This window comes from Nilaparvata lugens, chromosome 2, assembly GCF_014356525.2.
Source record: "Nilaparvata lugens isolate BPH chromosome 2, ASM1435652v1, whole genome shotgun sequence".
In the NCBI taxonomy this organism is placed as follows: Eukaryota; Metazoa; Arthropoda; class Insecta; order Hemiptera; family Delphacidae; genus Nilaparvata; species Nilaparvata lugens.
In genome coordinates this window covers 53,670,928-53,690,596 of record NC_052505.1, presented here as the reverse complement: position 1 = coordinate 53,690,596, position 19,669 = coordinate 53,670,928, and the positions used below count along the sequence as shown (strand labels likewise).

The window sequence follows — 19,669 nt, the reverse complement described above, 5'->3', positions numbered from 1 at the left end:
GGGCTATTTTAAATGGAAAATACTTTTATTTAATCAATTACACATAAGGAACTAACATTTAAGATTCTTAGATGAATTAATATGATTTGATCAGACAAAATATGAACGCTACTCGCTCTGCATCAAGAATTCAATTTTCTGTGCTCGGAAATGAAATGAACCTTAAAAATCACCTAACTTCCGAGGTGCCCCTAAGTTTGGAATCCACTGATAGACGCGAATTTACAAATTAAGATAAAGATCAAACTATGAATAAAGTAAACCATGAACTAATGATTTGGCTCAAACTTGTCTTCACTAATACTACAACTCTTTTTTAAACTGCCAGAACTGCGACAGAAAAAGCTGTATTATGAGAAAAGACAAGTCTATCCCCACCACTAGTTCAGACGGACATTGACTATGAGTCCTATCAAACGAGCTCTCCCAGACTAATTTTGTCAGGTTGGAAGAAGGTTTCTAAAAGAGATTTCAATTCTGTCACTTTATTAGGTTAGCAACAAGTTGAATAACTTATCTATAGCCTACTACAATAAAAGAAAGATCTGGCTCATTCACTTACGGGATAGGAAAATTATGTTTGACGGATCATTATGTCTAAACTACTGAACTGATTAACTTGAAATTTTGCATTTAGATTCTTAATTAACCGAGGATAATTCTAGGCCTTTTCAGAATTCCACACGAGTTTTCAGTATGTCAAGATTCAAAATAGACCCTTGCGAAACACAGGTTACCTGCTAGTTATGGATATAATCATTTACGGTTAATCATTTTATGGGTCTTTGAAATTAGCATTGAAGTTATACAAAGTGAATGGTTCCCATATGTTAAACATATTTAAATATTATTCTACATCTTGAATTATAAATGTAATTTCATTCTATAAATTAGTGCTAAGAATAATCTGAATAAACAACAATAGATAGATGAATAAGGGTTGATAATTCCATCCGACAAAAGTTTCACATCTCCACTCATTTATTATTCATCAATAAATATCCACCAGAGATCAAATGATGATTCGTTGGAATTTATTTCAAAAAATATTCTAGCAGAGAGGAAGTCGATATTATGATCGGAGTGTTTCTTTCGTATATGATAAGCATTATCAGGAATTATTATTCACTTCACTGATGCTTTCATGATCCTCGTATGACATTTCCGAAGACTGATTACCAAGTTGATATTTATGATGACATATAAATTGATTATTCATGGAGATATGAAAGGTATTATCCGCTAATGCTAATTGGATATTCTGGATATGAATGGAGGAGTTCTGCTTTTTTAGAATTAGCGAAGTTAAATTTGAATGACAGGGGCTTATTCCTATCCGATTAAAGCAGGAAATAGGTTCATATTTTAAGTGAAGGTTCCCTCCAACATTTCAGTCAAGATTTATGATTAATTTGAATATTTTTTTTCAGCTGAAATGCTTATTGAAGCATTCACTGTATTCCGAATATTATTTTTGAAAATTATGATTTTATGTTTCATTCCCCAACACAGTAAACCTCTAGTTTAGATGTTTAAAAATTTTAACTTTAAAAATGAAAATTTTACCATTTTCTTTACGGTAATCATTTTCTGCAACCCTGTTAACCTCTAGTTTACATAATTCCCTATAAGGTACCTAGTACCGCATTCTCGTATAGAATGCCAAAACCTTGATACCGCATTCATCTAGTTTCTTAAACTCCGAATTTCTATGATTCATCACAAGATAAATTTATTCATATAATTTCGAAAATCGTCTATAGTCGAATCTTCAAGGATTGAAATCAGTTTGAATGCTAGAAACAGCATTTCATTGAATATAAGAATAATTTTATTGATATACTGGAGACCCCCTGGATTGAAGAACTCGCTCATGAACTGTTGTATCGATCTCTGAGATCCGCTACTTTTAATTATATAGAGTTGGTGAGAATTATTATGGAAACAGCTGAATATGTTTTTAACAAGCAGTGTGATATTATTACACTAGTAGGTTACATGGAGATCCTATTCCAATTGAAAAAAAAAACTTTCTCTCGCTTCGAAACTTTTGACCGCCATCTTGGATCCGTCATATGGATCCAACTCAATTCCGAGTCCAGCTTCATTTTAAATTCAACTTAATTTTTTCAAATGGGAAAAATGTCATGTGATACTTGATTTCAATACAGAATTTCAAATAGAAATTAATAGCGAAACCCGCACATTGATATCTTGAACTGTTTTAAATGATCTCAACATTTGAAGGTACCAATTAAATGATACAAAAATGAAATGAATGAGTACGGTAGCTATACATTGAATAATCAAGTGTTGGTGAATACTAACTAATAATAGTAACTTCTACTCACATTTTAACACTTTGAACAAAAACAAATTGTCATAGCAACTGCTATCACAAGTACGGTAGTATTAATTACGTGTAGGTCACAGACAGGCAGGCAGACGTTAACGGAAGAGAGTTAATATTAGAACTTAAATAAATCTTCTATACTTATAAAATATTCCTATCTCACTGACTCACTCACTCACTCACTCACTCACTGATCACGATTTTTGGAAAACAACTGGTTGGATTGCAACAAAACTTGGAATATAGCTTCCTTATACGTCCTAGGTGCTCACCAAGGAATATTTTGCGATATCTCAACTCTAAGGGTGGTTTTTAAGGGGTTGAAGTTCGTCTTTTAGCATGTATATTCTCCTTCTCCCAATCTCTTAATTATAATATTAAAATGTCCATATCATATGTTACTATAGAGCTATAATCTTGAGAGAGTACCTATTCGAAACAGTTGTTAACTGGCAACTAAATTAATAATTTTGTCAGGTTGGCATTAAGTTGAGGTTGAGATGACTTCATTAGGTTGGCACTAAGTTGAAGAACTAATTGAAATGCATTTATCGAGAGCAAATTGATTACGCACTGCTGCTTCAATCATAGCTATTCCTGGGAGTAGAGTATAAATAATTATTATTTTTCATAAAACTAACTTTTATGACGGGAGCTGCTTCTATCAAGACTAATTTTGATAGTATATCCGACAGATCGCGAAAACTGCTTGAACAATTTCGATGAAATTTTAATAATTCAGTATGATATATGGAGGGTATTTTGAAAACTTTAGAAGTGTCCGTTGTGGAATCTGTTTGCATAGAATGAAGAAATTCGGCCAAAATTCAACTTGGGCGAATAAGAGGGGTTATTTTTTGAAACGGCCAAATAGCTGTTGCTCATTTTCCCAATGTAAAAATATCTTCCATAGGAGTAAGGCGCTTTTCCCACAAATCAATTATTCTCAAACATTGATTGTTTTGCCAAAGAAAATAGAAGGTATCTTTCGATAAAAATATTAGAGAATATGCATAACAGTTCGTTGACTGTCAGTATTCCTAATTAATAGCATCAATGCTCCCCATTCAAACAATTCTGACAAATTGATGTGAATCTCACTATAATCTGGCTACTTTAGATCAGATGAGGATAATAATGTTGATGATCGCTACTGTTTCAATTCCAATCCTGTTTGACATTTTTGCTTTTGATGCCAGCTGTTATTATTATGTGAAATAAGCTCTTCTTGAATGAATTCATAATCATTGAAGTCAATTATACTAAGAAAGCAGTTCCTGTTTAAATATGTGTGTTTTTGGATATGTATGTATGTCGGACGGATCTCGAAAACGGCTCTAACGATTTTGGTTAAATCAATAAGAATATAGTGCTTCTGCGACAAAAAACATTATTTTGGTACAGGTCTCAACTCTGGGGAAATTCGCTGAAGCTCCTTGAGAAAGGATTATTGGTCCCTCAAGTAGCAGGTGATCAGAAAAAAGTTTTCCATAGTCTGTTGAAAACGCAAGAGAGTGTGAGCAAATGAAAAAGATTATAATAGCTGTAGTTGAGTTACCAACTTTGGCGACCTTTTGATATTGATAGATCACCGACTTTGGCGACAAACCTATTGATATTGATAGATCACAGGTAAATACTGAAGTTGTCAATTTAGATAGAAATTAAATTGAGTTACATGTTATTTTACATCCAAATTTTCATCCCCAAGCTTTCGGTTTCAAGCTAAGATCAAAGTAAGGAATCATATAATGGTAGTCGATAACCAGTGATTGAATACACTCTATTCAGATTTATGCAAATTCACATTAAAATGATCCCATTTTAATATTTATCATAGTATAGTTTAGGACATAAGAAATCAACCACAATATGTTATACTTACTATTATAAATGAACTCTCATGTATGAATGGAAAAAAATCAGTGGATTGGCTGCTTTTACACTTTTGGATGAGTGGAACGAAAAGTAAGCGACAAGCTATGCCAAAAATTCCAGAATAAGCAAAAGATCCATGGATAGGCTACTAGAGTCATCAAATTCCGAGTCAACTTAATTTGGAATTCAATGTCCAATTGCATCAAGCAGAAACAAAAATAACATGATCACTGCTAATTTGATAACTGTCAACGGAGAATATTAATTACCAATGAATAAAGTCAAAGTCGACTCTTAAGCCCCGCCCAATATTCTACCAAATTCGCTGTACTCTTCTACAGAGCACCTCCAACACATTAATTAATGATTCGCATGATTTGACTAAATCATTTTCAAGCCAAGTTGTGGCGTAATCTCAAAAACGATTATAACAATTTTGGTAGGATTTAGATTATAAATGTTTCACAAAAATAATTTCATCTTTTAATTCCCGTAGCGAAGCACAGGTGCCCTGCTGGTGTTGTATATTATTCAGCTGAAATCATGTGTCGGCGCATAAAGTCTGTCTGTCAGACAGTCTGTGTGACAACTGCCAAATAAAAGCATCAGCTTCTTTGAATGGATGAATGATCAATTACCTACAGGAATAGCATGCAAATAATTCCAGCTGTCCAATAGATGATAAATAATATACTCCAGTCAATATAGACATAAAAAATCTGGTGTGGTACACTCACACAACTTTCCTTGCTCATTGAACTGTAAGCCACATTCTTAAACGAGAATAATTTAGGGGAATAACATAATGACGATTGGAGGCAAAATTAAATATTTGCAAATACGATCAGACTACTGTATATGGTATATATAATTGTTTTCAGAGTACTTTTCCCTTTGTGTAAATTGTGAAATTCGATGATTTTTTCAAAATTTGTCAAAACATTTTTTCTACAAATGAAATATCTCGTCTATGACTGTGTTCTTTTTATAAACTGCTCTACCTACCTACCTCATGCACGAGAAGGAGGTTACAAAATCCATTTCTCAAGGATGAGGTGGACACCCCATTAGTTTCACAGGAAAAAGACTCATGCCAGTTGATAGAGCTGATAAATAACTATACAGGGTATGAATTTGAAAAAAATCGGTCAAGTAATTTTTGAGAAAATAGTGAAAAACATGGTTTTTTAGTAATTATCTGCCATTTTTCTCAAGAATATTACGGAGCTCCTGCAATTTTTCCAAAAATGAGACTCATGTCAGTTGATAGGGGTTATGGATAGCTATCTATGGTATAAATTTGAAGAGAATCGTTAGAGCCGTTTTCGAAAAAAACGTGAAAAACATGGCTTTTTAGTTATTATCCGCCATTTTTTCCGCCATCATGAATTGGTTTTTATTGAATTGTTAGATCCTCATGGTATAAGGACCTTGAGTTCCAAATTTCAAGTCAATCGGTTAATTAGGAATGGAGTCACACACACCACACACACACACACACACACACACACACACACACAGACCAACGCCCAAAAATCATGTTTTCAGGGGACCTTGAAACGTATAGAAAACTTGAAATTAGGGTACCTTAATTTTTTTTTGGAAAGCAATACTTTCCTTACCTATGGTAAATGAGCAAGGAAAGTAAAAAGGTGTGCTTGCAATTTATATTCTAGTTCTGATTTTTAATATATTATTTGGGTACATAAGAGAATTCAAGAACCAATTTCTTCATGCAAAATTTCCTTATGCTAGATACAGAGTGGCCCAAAAACCTCGTATTTTCGGCTCATTTTCCAGTTTTCAGCTATTTCTGTCAAATCTCGTGATCGGACAGAAAACTTTACTCCCGCCTTTTTTCTAGATTATAAAATTCCGAATAAAATGAGATCATTCGGAGCTCTCTATCTCCAATGAGTACTGAACTATGATTTTTCAGAAATGAGTGTAATTTGAAGAAATAATCAATTTCCATGAATTTTAGTTTTTGATCAACAACATCTTCCGATTGTTACCATTTAGATGTATAGTTAAAGATCCCTCTGGGCGTATTTTTGTGCTCTACAATCTGAGATCAGGTAGAGCGCTCTATCTCATATAGATTTTCAGGTACATCTTACAACAATGCTTCTTGTATTGTGAAAAACACCAATTTCCAGCTTCAACCATCATCACCAACTACATAGTCTTCACATTGATATTTAGCACAATGACATTAGTTAATGAAATGATATTCTATGAGAATCACCCGTTAGATGCACTTCATTTCATTGTATCCTTGTGAAGAGGCGCGCTTAAGGATACCCCAAGAATCAAAATTTCAAACACTTATATCTTCTGATACAATGCTCAGATTTCATCGTACTACACTTCATTCTTCTCGGCTCGTCAAGGCGGTCAGAAATCATGCATAATAAGTCAAATTCGGTCGAAAAGTGGAAAATTTTTTATTGAGTGTACTCAATCCATTATTCCAAAATACACAAAAAATGGCCAATTTCTATATTCAAAGTTATGTATCTCGGTAACCCTTTATTATAAAAATCATTACTCAATCTTGAAATGTACAATAGAATTTCCTCTTTCACCTGCTGTAAACGATTCATGGAAAAATATTTTCGTAGTGAGATTTGATTGTTGGAAAAAATCTGGAAATTGTAGATATTTTTATCATATTGACGATTTTGGCAGTACTATGATAGGGAAAAGTGATTCAAGATTGATTTTAGACAACTGAGCTCGTAGAGGATGAATTTATATACAATTTGTAAACAGTCGAGAGTTTCAATGATGTATCAGATTCGTTTTATAAACTCTTGATCAACAGTAAAATCACATACACTATATTGTGTATATAGCACAAGGAAATTTTCCATGAAGAAATTGGTTCTGGACTCTTCTTATGTACCCAAATAATATATGAGCAAATCAGAACTACAATATAAATTGCATGCACCAATGTATATAGTGACTGGACTAATAAAAAATGTTTCTTATGCACTTTTAATGTTATTTTTATATCCTGAAAAAGGACGAAGGAATGATTCAATTTTGTTGTCCAACGAGCTTGACCTGTAAAAAGGTTCGAGAAATTCTTGTTCAAAATTTGAAGCTGATTGATAAATCATGTCTGAAGTTCTTGTCGATCATACAGACAGAAAACGACTCTGGTTAAGTCAAAAGTGAGAACTTCGCTAACGTTCGTTAAAAAAAACTTGTAACATGAAATTCCATCATCCTCATTCATCTGAGTCAGCAGCTCAACAGGAACTTCTCAACTATATTTTAATGTGGCTGTAAATTCTTAATTTTTCCCATAAGTAATATCACTTATTTATCCCTTGAGTGTGACTATGGATCTACTCCTCACGTGTGTTGAATAAATCTCAAAGATTGTGCATTTTGTACAATAAATTTATATCACAGTATACGAGAGACTTTCCAAACTGATTTTATTAAACTTTTGTTGAATGAACGTGAGCGTAGACACAGTGACTGACAGTATTGTTAGAATACAGATCATTGATGTTTTTTATAAGGAATAATGACAGATCTGTGTGAATTCCATCAGCGAATTGTAATAGTGCAATGTGCATTTTCATGCACAAAAGCATCTCTCTCTGCAGTATGCTATATTCATAGTTGTCAATCGATAGCTGCTACGTATGAAGCATTGGAGTTGCACTCTACAATGTCGATGGCTTTTTCCAACGAAATGAAAGCTCACTGCGTGAATTTTCGAGCCGCATGAGAAAGCAAGCAATTCCTGTTCAATATATTTTGCTCGCATATGAATGAAGTGAGTTCAATTTGAGTCCTACCTTTCGCATATTAATATCTTTCATGATGTGTTGTTGTACTCTTCACGTTTCTGAATGATCGTGAAGTGGTGTGTGGTTTGTGGATTGTGGAAACCGCAAAAATTCAACTATTGAAACATGAAAAAATGTTTATAAGCACATCGAAATCCAATTCTCACGATGGGAACAAACTTCAAATCTTTCCCCGCAATAATTATTGTAAATAATTGTTTTCAATTCAATTATATTTTTTTCGGGCATGGTGCTAGAAATGGGATTGTTCGCTCTTATGATTTATTCAATATAGTTAAGTTAGATCAAATTGTTACTGTTAGCAATCCCGATGAATAACTTACGCTTTCTTCTCACAAAATAATGCTGATACTGTATATATATTTATTATATTGCTAATGATTATCAACATTTTTTGGTTCATAGGTCGTAGGTAGGGTGTGTATGTACAATGGTACATGTATGAGATTTCTCAAAAAATTTTATAGGATTTATTTCGGTTTATTGTCAAAGCCTTTGAACTTCATTGATTGAAGCCATAGTGAGATTCATCTATTTGGACAGCACTTATCAACATTGATACTTTCCTGTCTGTTATTAGGCAAAGTTCACAACTATCATTATCCTTTCAAAAGTTGGCATGTTGAAGAATATGACGAATTTGAACGATATATTTTATATATTGAACAACTAGAATATCTCTTCAATATTAAATTATGGGAATTCATTATGAAATAATTGGAGATATTTATAATTCGTTGACAAATAACAAAAAAAAAATATATATATATATATATATTATATATATATATATATATATATATATATATATATATTGCTTGAAAATTCAAGATCTTATATGATTCACCGGGATAAATTGAAGACTCACTAAGAGAAGAGGAAAAGTGGAAACTATGCATTTCTATCATTATTATGGACTTTATAATGTGAATCAATCACACTATAGGTTGATTGTCAATTCATGACTGTTTCATCTTTATTGTCTTGTAAAACCAAGAACTTCTTATGTAATTCCCCGAGAAATAAAAATTGTATTATTAATAAACTTGTCTTGTAATTAAATACTTTGAAAGCTTGGTCAAAGTACAGACAGGGTCACAGTACAGACAATTGTATGAATTCAACAAGAACCAATATTGCACATTAAAGTTGAACATCTATCATTCAAAAATAATGTTCGAATCCATTGATTTGGGATGTGTGGCACCATCAATCGACTCCTTTCTAAAGGTGCGTACAGATTTAAGCGCCGCGAACATGAGCAATTCACTTTTAATCAGCTGATGCCAAGCTTTTTATTCTGTACCTCACCGTTTTTGTAAAAATACAGATATAGTCAGCTGATTAAAAGTTAATTGCTCATGTTCGCGGCGCGTATATCTGTATGCACCTCATCTCAAACAATCAATGTTCTTGCCAAACTCAATTAGTGAAAGGATAGACAGTGGCGTCTGAGTTCATGGTCAAGCACTCCGTGCCCACGTTCAACTTTTCGAAACGAATAACTCATTCAACAATAATATTGTGAACCAGGAACACGGAGTTACCACCTGCTCCACCAATCTCTCCTCCTACTTCGTCCTCTTTTCTTATCATTCGTATCACTTACTCCATAAGATCTTAATGATTCCACTCTTCAATGTGGTTTTTTTTATACTGTTTCTATTCAAATTCCACACATGATATTCACCCTCCCCTCGTAAGCTGCTCATTGCCTTTTTATTTTCTCCTCCTCAATTTCTGTCAAGTTAACAGTCACATCGCCTTTTACGCACTCGGATTCTATTTGTGTCTTTAGATTCCGATCGTGGGATTTCGGGTTCTAGTCGAGCTTCTTGGTGGGAAATCTTTCCTACTTCAACAGTCAAACGTGAAACATGAGTGATAAGCCACAAGTTTCGAATTTGAAATTGTTATTCGTTCTATGAGTTATTTACTGTTTTCCCTCCACGCCATCTCTTTATTTGATAATTTGTGATAGCTTCGCCCTTGATCAACTCTATTATAATCTCAATTTTTTCTCACTTTCTCGTTTTGAGATTTTTCTTCATTGTCTTTTTCTATCTTCTTCATTCCACTATTTCCTCTTTTCCTCCTTCTACTCTATTTTTTCTTCTCCTCCTTCTTTTCCTCCATCCTTGAATGTGCTATTCCTAAATCCTCCCTCTCCACTCAACAACACTCCCTTCATGTTCATGTGAGGGAAACAAGATCCACGAGGCTCAGAATCTAGAACTTACTATCCAAACGGTCACGCCGAGACTTCAAGTTGTGGCGGTTGTGAGGGAGGGAGGGAGCTTATGGTCAATTGGTGATGGTTGCTGGTGGAAGGGGGTCTCAAGGTAGAACTTGAAGTACGAGAAGGTCTCTAAAGGAGAGGAATCTTCCAGGAAGCCTGAAGAAGTAGGAGAATCTTCTGCAGGGAATCTTCTCAGAGAGAACTTGAAGTAAGAGAAAGAACGATGAGGATGGGGAATTTTTCGGGAAACCTTGAAAGGAGAAGGTTCAGGGGATGACTTTGGAGAGAGAAGGGGGTGGAGGAAATCTTTTGGTGAACCCTAAAGGGAGAATGTTCGGAGGTAGATCTTCGTGAGAGGGGACGTTCCTTGAAATGAGAATGTTTTGGGGAGCTCAAGGGGGGCCCTGAGCCCCTCAAAGGGGGGACTGGGCACGTAGCTAGCAGGTAGCCGAGCAATTTGCACGGAGGTAATGCGTTGTGTGGACTGTGCAGCGAAATTCAGTGCTGTCGGTCTGAATTATTGGTCCAAACTTCTGCTGCTTGCTGCTATCAGACGTGGATATCTTTCCCCTGAACCCCCCACCCCCTCACTGGCCTTCCACTATTTATACGACACCGTAATGCACCCACGCACGCACTCACACATGCGGACCAATGACTTTTCTGCCTTCTTACTTGCTTCTCACGTGAATCTAGGACTTGACCGTTATTTGTCTTGTTCTTCTCCATCTTGTTCATCTCCTTGTTCTTCTCTATCTTTTGGTAGAGAGTTAGTGGGGAGGATATTTTTAATATTCTTTCCGAAGAATGGACATTGATATGTCCAAAGCTCCGCCAATTTATGTAGATGCATAACAATATAATTATTATCTATAGTTATTATATTACAAATTGCTTTTTCATATCATATACAGTTCAATAATTATTTTCGTAGTCTATATCATGTAAATTCATCTATAATTTTGCTGTATTGTAAGCTATTGTATATAAGTGTATAAGACAGTATATATTGTAATCTACATAAATAAAGTACTCGATCAATCAATCAATCAATCAATCTCCTCCTTATTTCTACTTCTCTTCTGCTCTTCTCAGTTCCATTCCACATTTTTCACTCCATTTTGCTGTAGCCTATATTATATATTCTTTCAAATCTTTCAATTTTTCCCTTTTCCTCAGCCTTTAACAATAATCCTTATTATTCTCCCTCCTTGTATTTTTACTCTCTTTATTATACTCTATAGAGTATTTCTTAATTGTGCAGGTATGTACTTTTTCCGCCATACTTATCTTTTTTTTCCAAATTTGTAATGTTCCTCCACTAGTTTCTTCTGCTTTTTCCCTACCCTATCACCTTCATTCATGATTCTCCCTCTCTCTTCATCATTTCCTCTTCCCCTTCATCATTCTCTCCTTCTTCATAATTCCCTTCCTTCCACCTGATTCCCTGTAGCGCTATTGTAATCCGGATCCCATGTTATGTTCGTCAATTTCTCTACTCGACCACCACCCCTCCACAACAGTAGTGAGAGAGGAAGGAAAGATGGTAGCATGAGAAATATTTCCCTGGCGGCTGAGGCAAACATAAAACCAACTAAATTGGAGCTGAATAGAATTCACAATGAAACCATGCTCGAAGCTCCATACTACATGTGTCCGAGATCAACCCAAACATATTCCGAGTTTTCTCAATTTTTGTCAAAATTCACCACAAACTACTGTCATGTACGATCTCGTGATTATTCCATAGCTATGTCCACCAAGATAGAGAGGATTTTTGAAAGATTATAGGAGGTAGTTGGTGATTCTATGCTGAACCACAGTCACGATCAGTCAAGTCAGGTCTAGGTGATTAGAAAATTGAGGCATCATTATTACCTCAAATTCTGCTAATGATGATTAAAATACTAGCAAATAGAATATTTCAAACTGTTTTGGATCATCATCATAATTCATATTGTATGACTATGTTCCATCTTGTCAAGGACTTTTGCAATGAGGTTTATCAGCTGTTATCCACGAATAATCCTTGTTTCATTCGAAACTTAAATATTATTTTAATTGCTTTTAGCGTTATTGAATAAAAAGAAAACACTCAAGTATCACCAACACTCCATTTAATTTAAAATGATGTTGATAGACAATATCACTCTTTTTTCTGTCAATTCTGTTTCGAAACCAATATACATGCTGAATATATTTTTTTGCAAAACTCAATCGTGAAAACATAAAAGATTCATCGAAAGAAGAGCCAGAAGTAACATGGAACTTGCATTTGTTTACTTATAAAAGTGAAAACTCATATCCTTTGTTGAATACTGGACTCGTGAATATTCTAGTTCACATGGAGAAACTAATATATAGTTTCAATTGTGAATATTTTAGTTCACATGGAGACTGAGTCACTTTTTGTTATTATTCGGTTCATTCTTCGATAGCGATGTTGAGTAGTAACTCCGAATCGATCTTGTTGCTTCATGATCAACTTCCATACGCTTATGCTTGTTTACATCGTTTCTCGGCTCCCAAAGCAGACAAGTCATAATTGTAGTCAATACTGAACCAGAGAGTATGGAATGTAATGTAATTACATTTTATCCTTACTGTACTGAACTAGGAACGGTTCGCAAAAAAATACGTCATTTGCGCACAATTGACGGTTCCAATCGATAACATTCACTTCCAATAATAATATCTGACATAATAATAGGACTATAATAGGTGACAATACCTTGAGTATTAGAGAAAAATAATTTGTACAACTTTAGTGCGAACTTTATGCCAAATCCAATACACGGTGGGAATCAACTCCTCTAAGTTTGATCAATTTTTTTTTTGTTAAGCGATTACTAGCTTTGCACCTTTTTTTGCCGATTAGAAATGCAATACAAATACAAATACCCATTATACCGATAACATTCACAAAACCACTATCAATAGCACTAGTGGTTCTGCGAACAGAATCTGCGCTCATGATTACAACTTTTAAATATGAGAAGGGCCATCAAGGAAGTACAGTATATATTGTGAAGATTTAGCCATGTCATCTATTATTTTTCCATTGAAAGTGCTAGAGACATTGTTTTCAGGACACTTGACTTATAAATGTCTCTCAAGGAGGTACATACCTTCACATCGTCCCCATATTTACAATATTAACATATGTTACAACTTTTCTGATAATTATAAATTATAAGAAATCTGTCAAACTGACGAAAAAATGGAATATGCAGTAGGCAATTTGGACGAGTGGTCGTCTCACAGACGATAGTGAGACGGAAAAAGATTCTAAATGAGATCGACTTGTTGGTGACAATGACAGGAGTTTGCTAATGTTTTTGATGAAAAGTGGATTTATTGTTATGGCTTGTTATGCTATGCAGAATATTAGCTAACTAAGCGGTGATGCCTCCGGCCGGCTCCGTAGGTCAAGAGACTATTAATCTTTGAAACAGAGAAATTTCCTGTGAAAAGGTCAGACATGGTGCAATCAAGTGAGAAGTTTTTTTTACAATTAATTCATACAGTATGATTTGGAGCGGCTCAGACGATCTCAAGGTTCACCGACTACTTATCTTGTCATCTGTGGTCTGAATGAGACAGAGAAGGAAAATGAATGAGTAGTGTGACAACAAACCCTGCTCACTAAAGCTACTACAGTGTTTGTATTCTCACTGCCTGGTTCTCCATTGCATTTGTCACGTTAGAAAATAGATCGATAGCATTCCTTCATCATTCCATTGATACCATTCATTCAATACAGCACATTTTAGAGCGGCACAATTTCTATTCTAAAAAATGAGAGCCAATTTTTTTACTTATATTTATTTTGGGCAAGATTTACTCTTAATGTATTGTGAATCCAAGGATCTTTCATTTTGAAAATAATCAAAATTGCTGTATCTTCAATGATAACGGTGCAGGATACTAAAAAGTAACTTTCTGGATGGAGGTTTGTCTGCGGTTTTTTAAATTACAAAGAAACCGGAGGTTCTATCAAAAATCGTTACACATACGTTTCTGCTCCTTGTTTCAAGGAGCTTGTATACCAGAACTTGTATACCAGATTTCATCCAAATCGGATAATTTCATCCAATCGGTTAATTACTACCAATATTACTAGTTATAGTTAAACCCACTTGAAGTATCGTTAATATTAAGATGATTGGACACCTTTCAAAGTCGATATACGCGTAATTACCTCTCCCATGTTGGACAATTTGATAACAATTTTTTTCCGTTTGTGACAAGATTACTGCACATGAGATTATTCTTGTATGAAAGTCACCAATGTAATATTTCCATTGCTAGTTAGTCAAAGAGCTGCAGCTGGTGTTAACGTGATATCGTGGCCGGAATCTCATTTGGTCGAGATTTGTGTAATCTGAAAACTCGTTATTGTCGCGGCATTAGCACGAAGGATTGGTGGAGAAGAAGGAGCAGCGGAGGACGAAGGATGAGAAGAGGTCCTTTGATCAGCAGAGCAGCCTTCATTTCCGTCTATCCTTGAACAAAGGTTCCGGAGCAGAGGTCCTTTACAAAGGATTCATTATAACAGCACCAGTAGTGGATCTCGGAGGCAACTTATCGCTGTCAGTTTATCTTCATTAATGAGTTTGAGAGGCTGCCTGTCTGAGACCAACTCCTGTGGTCACATTTGAGGTTGCAATTCACTGTCTCATGCTATCCTATGCTCACGCACCATCCTCTCCATCATTTCCATCCATTTGCTTGCTGTCCTGCCATTTCTCACTCCGCCATTGTCTTTCATCAGCTACCGTGACTCATCTACTTCATATCACTCTTCTTCCTAACTTCCTTTCACTTCTGTGTTGCCAACAAGATATAAGGATTGCTACCTGGAATGCCAATGGAATAAATAATATCAATGATAATAGAAAACAAGAAATAGAAATATTTCTAAAGACACGAAATATAGATGTTTGCCTCATCTCTGAAACCCATTCAACTGAGCAGACTCACTTGAAAATCAATGGATTTCGAGATGGAGTTTACGAAACTATTCATCCTCAAAATCAAGCAAGAGGTGGAAGTGCTGTAATAGTGAAGGAGAGTATTAAACACTATGAAGACTTCAGTATTCAAAGTAATGAAATACAGCTAACTGTAGTTGGAATAGAGTTAATCAACCAGAAAATACTTGTTGGACCTGCATATTTTCCACCACGTTACAATCTTAAGAAAAATGATTATACAAATATTCTTGTTCAGCTTGGAGATAGATTCATAGTGGGTGGAGATTTTAATGCCAAGCATAAGGATTGGGATTCAAGACTCACGACTACCATAGGAAAAGAACTCAGAGAGGCTATCCAGGAGCTGGGCTGCGAATTCCATTCAACAGGGACACCTACGTATTGGCCAACAGATTTGAATAAAACTCCAGATCTTCTAGATTTCTTCATAACAAAGAGAATATCCAGTAATTTTATCGACATTGAAGAGAGCTTTGACCTGGATTCTGATCATTCAGCTGTAATTCTCACACTTAGTGAACGAATAATAATAAAGAAAGAAGACAGACCAATGTTAGTCAACAGAACAACAGACTGGGGAGCTTTTAAAGTGGATTTGGAGAATGAAATCAACTTGAATATTCCACTTAGAACAACTGAGCAGCTAGATGGAGCCGCAGAAAATTTAATGTGGCAAATCCAGAAATCAGCCTGGAAAAACACCAGACAATATACCAGGAAAACAAAAGGATGCAATTACCCTCTGGAGATTCGACAACTTGTTTTAGAAAAACGAAGGGCAAGAAGAAGATGGCAACAAACTCGTGATCCTGCTGACAAAAATATCTTGAATAACAAAACACAACAATTGAGAAGAGAGATAAGGAAACTAACTGAGGAATCCATTAATAACTACCTTCAAAATTTGACAGCTGATGCCAGTACAGATTATTCATTATGGAAAGCAACAAAAATAATTGAGCGGCCAATTCTACAATCCCCTCCAATTAGAAAACTAGATGGTACTTGGGCAGGAAATAACAGAGAAAAGGCAGATATATTTGCTAATCATCTAGAAGAAATCTTCCAGCCAAACAACATTCAATCTGAAATTGATCCTGAAGAAGATATAATAAATGATTTAGATACAGATATTGATCCAGTTTCTATAAATGAGGTTCAAGAAGAAATAAAATATAATCTGAATACCAAAAAAGCACCTGGGTTTGATCTGATTACAGGTGAAATCTTGAAGAAACTTCCAAGGAAAGGTATTGTCATGCTAACATACTTATTAAATGCATCACTCCGATTACAGCATTCTCCTACAATTTGGAAGGTGGAAGGAGTCATTATGTTGCAAAAGCCTGGGAAATGTCCTCAAGAAGCAAAATCATACCGCCCAATATCTCTTCTACCTGTAATTTCAAAGCTTTTTGAGAAATTGCTAATGAAGAGGTTGACTCCCATCATAAGTAGCAGGAATCTGATACCAGCCTATCAATTTGGTTTCAGGCAGAAGCACTCAACCCTGGACCAAGTACATAGAATCACCAATGTAATAGAGAAGTCATTAGAGAAAAAATCGATATGTTCAACAATCTTCCTTGATGTGGCACAGGCATTTGACAAAGTGTGGCATGAAGGACTGATCATCGAACTTCATAGAATTCTCCCCACTCAACTCCTAAAACTTTCAAAGTCATACATCAACAACAGATTATTTAGAGTAAAACAAGGTGACGACGTCTCCAAATTGAAGGAAATGAGGGCTGGAGTTCCACAGGGTAGTGTTCTTGGACCAGTTCTTTATGTGCTGTACACAAGCAATCTTCCTGAATTGGATGCAGTGACAATAGCTACTTTTGCTGATGATACTGCAATACTGGCAGAAGGGGAAACAGTACAAGAAGCAGCCACAAAACTACAGAATGCTAGCAACTGATTCAGCGACTGGACCAAAAAATGGAGATTTCGATTGAATGAGATGAAGTCTATTCATATCAACTTCACAAAAAAAATTATCAATGATCCGATTCGAATAAATCTGAATGGGAATGTAGTACCACACAGCAAAATACCTTGGAATGACTCTTGACGTCAAGTTGAAATGGAAAGAGCATATCAAGATGAAAAGGAGCGAACTAGGACTTAAATACAGTAAAATCCATTGGCTGTTGGGCCGTCAATCACAACTCTCATTGGACAACAAGTTATTGATTTACAAACAAATTCTAAAACCTCAGATTCAAACATTCCAAAACAAAGTACTGCGGAACATGGTGAATGCGCCCTGGTACATAAGGAACAGCGATTTGCACCGAGATCTGCACATCCCCTATGTGACCTGTGAAATAAGACGATTGGCAGCCCATCATGAGTCACGTCTTCATCAACACGACAACACCGAAGTCATCCAACTACTGGACAACACTGAACTCACTAGGAGGTTGAAGAGAACAAAGCCCTTCGAGTTGGTGTAGTGCTAGTGGAGTGAAAAAAGTATATTGAATAAAAGTGTAGTGAAATAATTTCAAGTAGTGAAATTATAGATTGGAACTGTAGGCTTTACTGGAAGACTTCAGCAATAAAAACTAATTCAGGATAAAAAATAACAGAACAAAATTAATGGTTAGTCCTAGTAACTAGTTTTAATAGAAATAAAAAAAAACTTCTGTGTCATCTTACCTCCTTTTACTATTGCTTGTTCATTCTCTCAATCCCACTTTTTATTACCCTTTTTTCTCTGAATATGAATTATATAGAGTGAGTCATATGTATAGGAACCCTTCAATAAGTTAGAGACTGTTGTAGATAAAATAATACTGTAACTTTCAGGATGAGTTATTGATTGAATACTTTACCTTTTGATGTACAACTGAATTTCAACCCCTCATTAGAGGGTGACTTAGGGATTGTAACTCAAATATTTTATATGTAAAAACCCATTGTGTGGTACATCATTTTGAAGAATTTTTGAAACGAGAAAGATGACATCATTAGAGATGTTCTAAAATACTTGTATTCGAAATGGCGGCTGATTGAAGTTTCAGTTCATAAGAAAATGAGGGGTAGTAAATATTTTGAATGTAAACAACCATTGTGTAGTACTTAATTTCAAGGTCTTGCTGGAACGAGGAATATGACACAAATGAAAATGTTCTATGATACTTGTATTCAAAATGGCGGCTGATTGAACTTTATTAATCATTTCTTCAAAAACTAAAACTTGAATCAGCCGCCATTTTGGATGAGAGTATCATAGAACATTTTTATTTGTATCATCTTTATTGTTCTAGCAAGGCCTTCAAAAATGATGTACCACACAATGGGTGTTTACATTTAAAATGTTCGAGTTACAACCCCTAATTTCCTTAAAAACTGAAACTTCAATCAGCCGCCATTTTGGATACAAATATCATAGAATTCCTTGTTTTAAAAAATCCTTTGAAATGATGTACCACACAATGGGTGCTCACATATATAATATTCGAGCTACAACCCCTAAGCCACCCCCTTATGAGGGGTTGAAATTCAGTTGTACGTCAAAAGGTAGAGTAGCCTTTTCGACCAATAACTTATCCTGAAAGTTACGGTATTATGTCTCCAATTTATTGAAGATTTCCCATACATATGACACATTCTTTATCTATATTCCAAGGTCGCCTCGCCAACACATATTCCTCTCCTTTCTTCTATTTTTCGCTTTAGTTTCATCTCTTAATCCTACATTATGTTATACTATCGTTTGTTCCATTCTTTCTCTCGATTCTTCCTTCTTCTCCAAACATTTTTCTCTCCATATTTATTCCAAGTTTGTCTAATCTTCTCAATATTCCTTTTTCTACTGTACCATCCTTCACTCCCACCTATTTTATTATTCTCCATTTTCTCATTAATACTTCTTTCACTACATTTCTCATCATCTTATCCTTCTTTCAAGTTTCCTCCCATCTCTCTTAAGTCATTTAAAATAATAAATCGCACAAGGATGGTACCCATGCCCACTCATCTGAATTATTTGGAACAAGTGAAGAATAGTCTAGTAACAGGTTCTATAAAAACTAAGATGGGGTATTTGAAGAGTAGGAAAAAATAGATTATGCTATAGTGGAAAAATAAGTACTGATTGAAGAACGAAAGGTTTCAAGGATCGAATCATGATAAGATAATTCAATAGATTTTACATGCAATTGGAGTGGGTATTTATGTAGATGTCTTGTATATGAAATAATTTGAATCTTAGATACGATGAATCAAACTCGGATGGAACAAAATCGTTGAGAATATGTTAGTGATGGAGAAGACATCATGGATCAATTGAGAATGTTAGCTGTTATGTACATTCTCCATCAATCATCCTTTGCTTTGGCAGATCCCAGACACAGAA

General features: G+C 35.0%; 1 protein-coding gene and 1 long non-coding RNA gene across 2 annotated transcripts in view; both read left to right on the top strand.

Annotated features, from left to right (window-relative positions):
* LOC111052577 (zwei Ig domain protein zig-8) overlaps window positions 1-19,669 on the top strand; it is a 475,708-nt gene that overhangs the window by 44,782 nt on the left and 411,257 nt on the right. The gene's annotated exons all lie outside the window — the stretch shown is intronic.
* LOC120349932 overlaps window positions 1-19,669 on the top strand; it is a 56,965-nt gene that overhangs the window by 36,925 nt on the left and 371 nt on the right. The window lies entirely within an intron of this gene.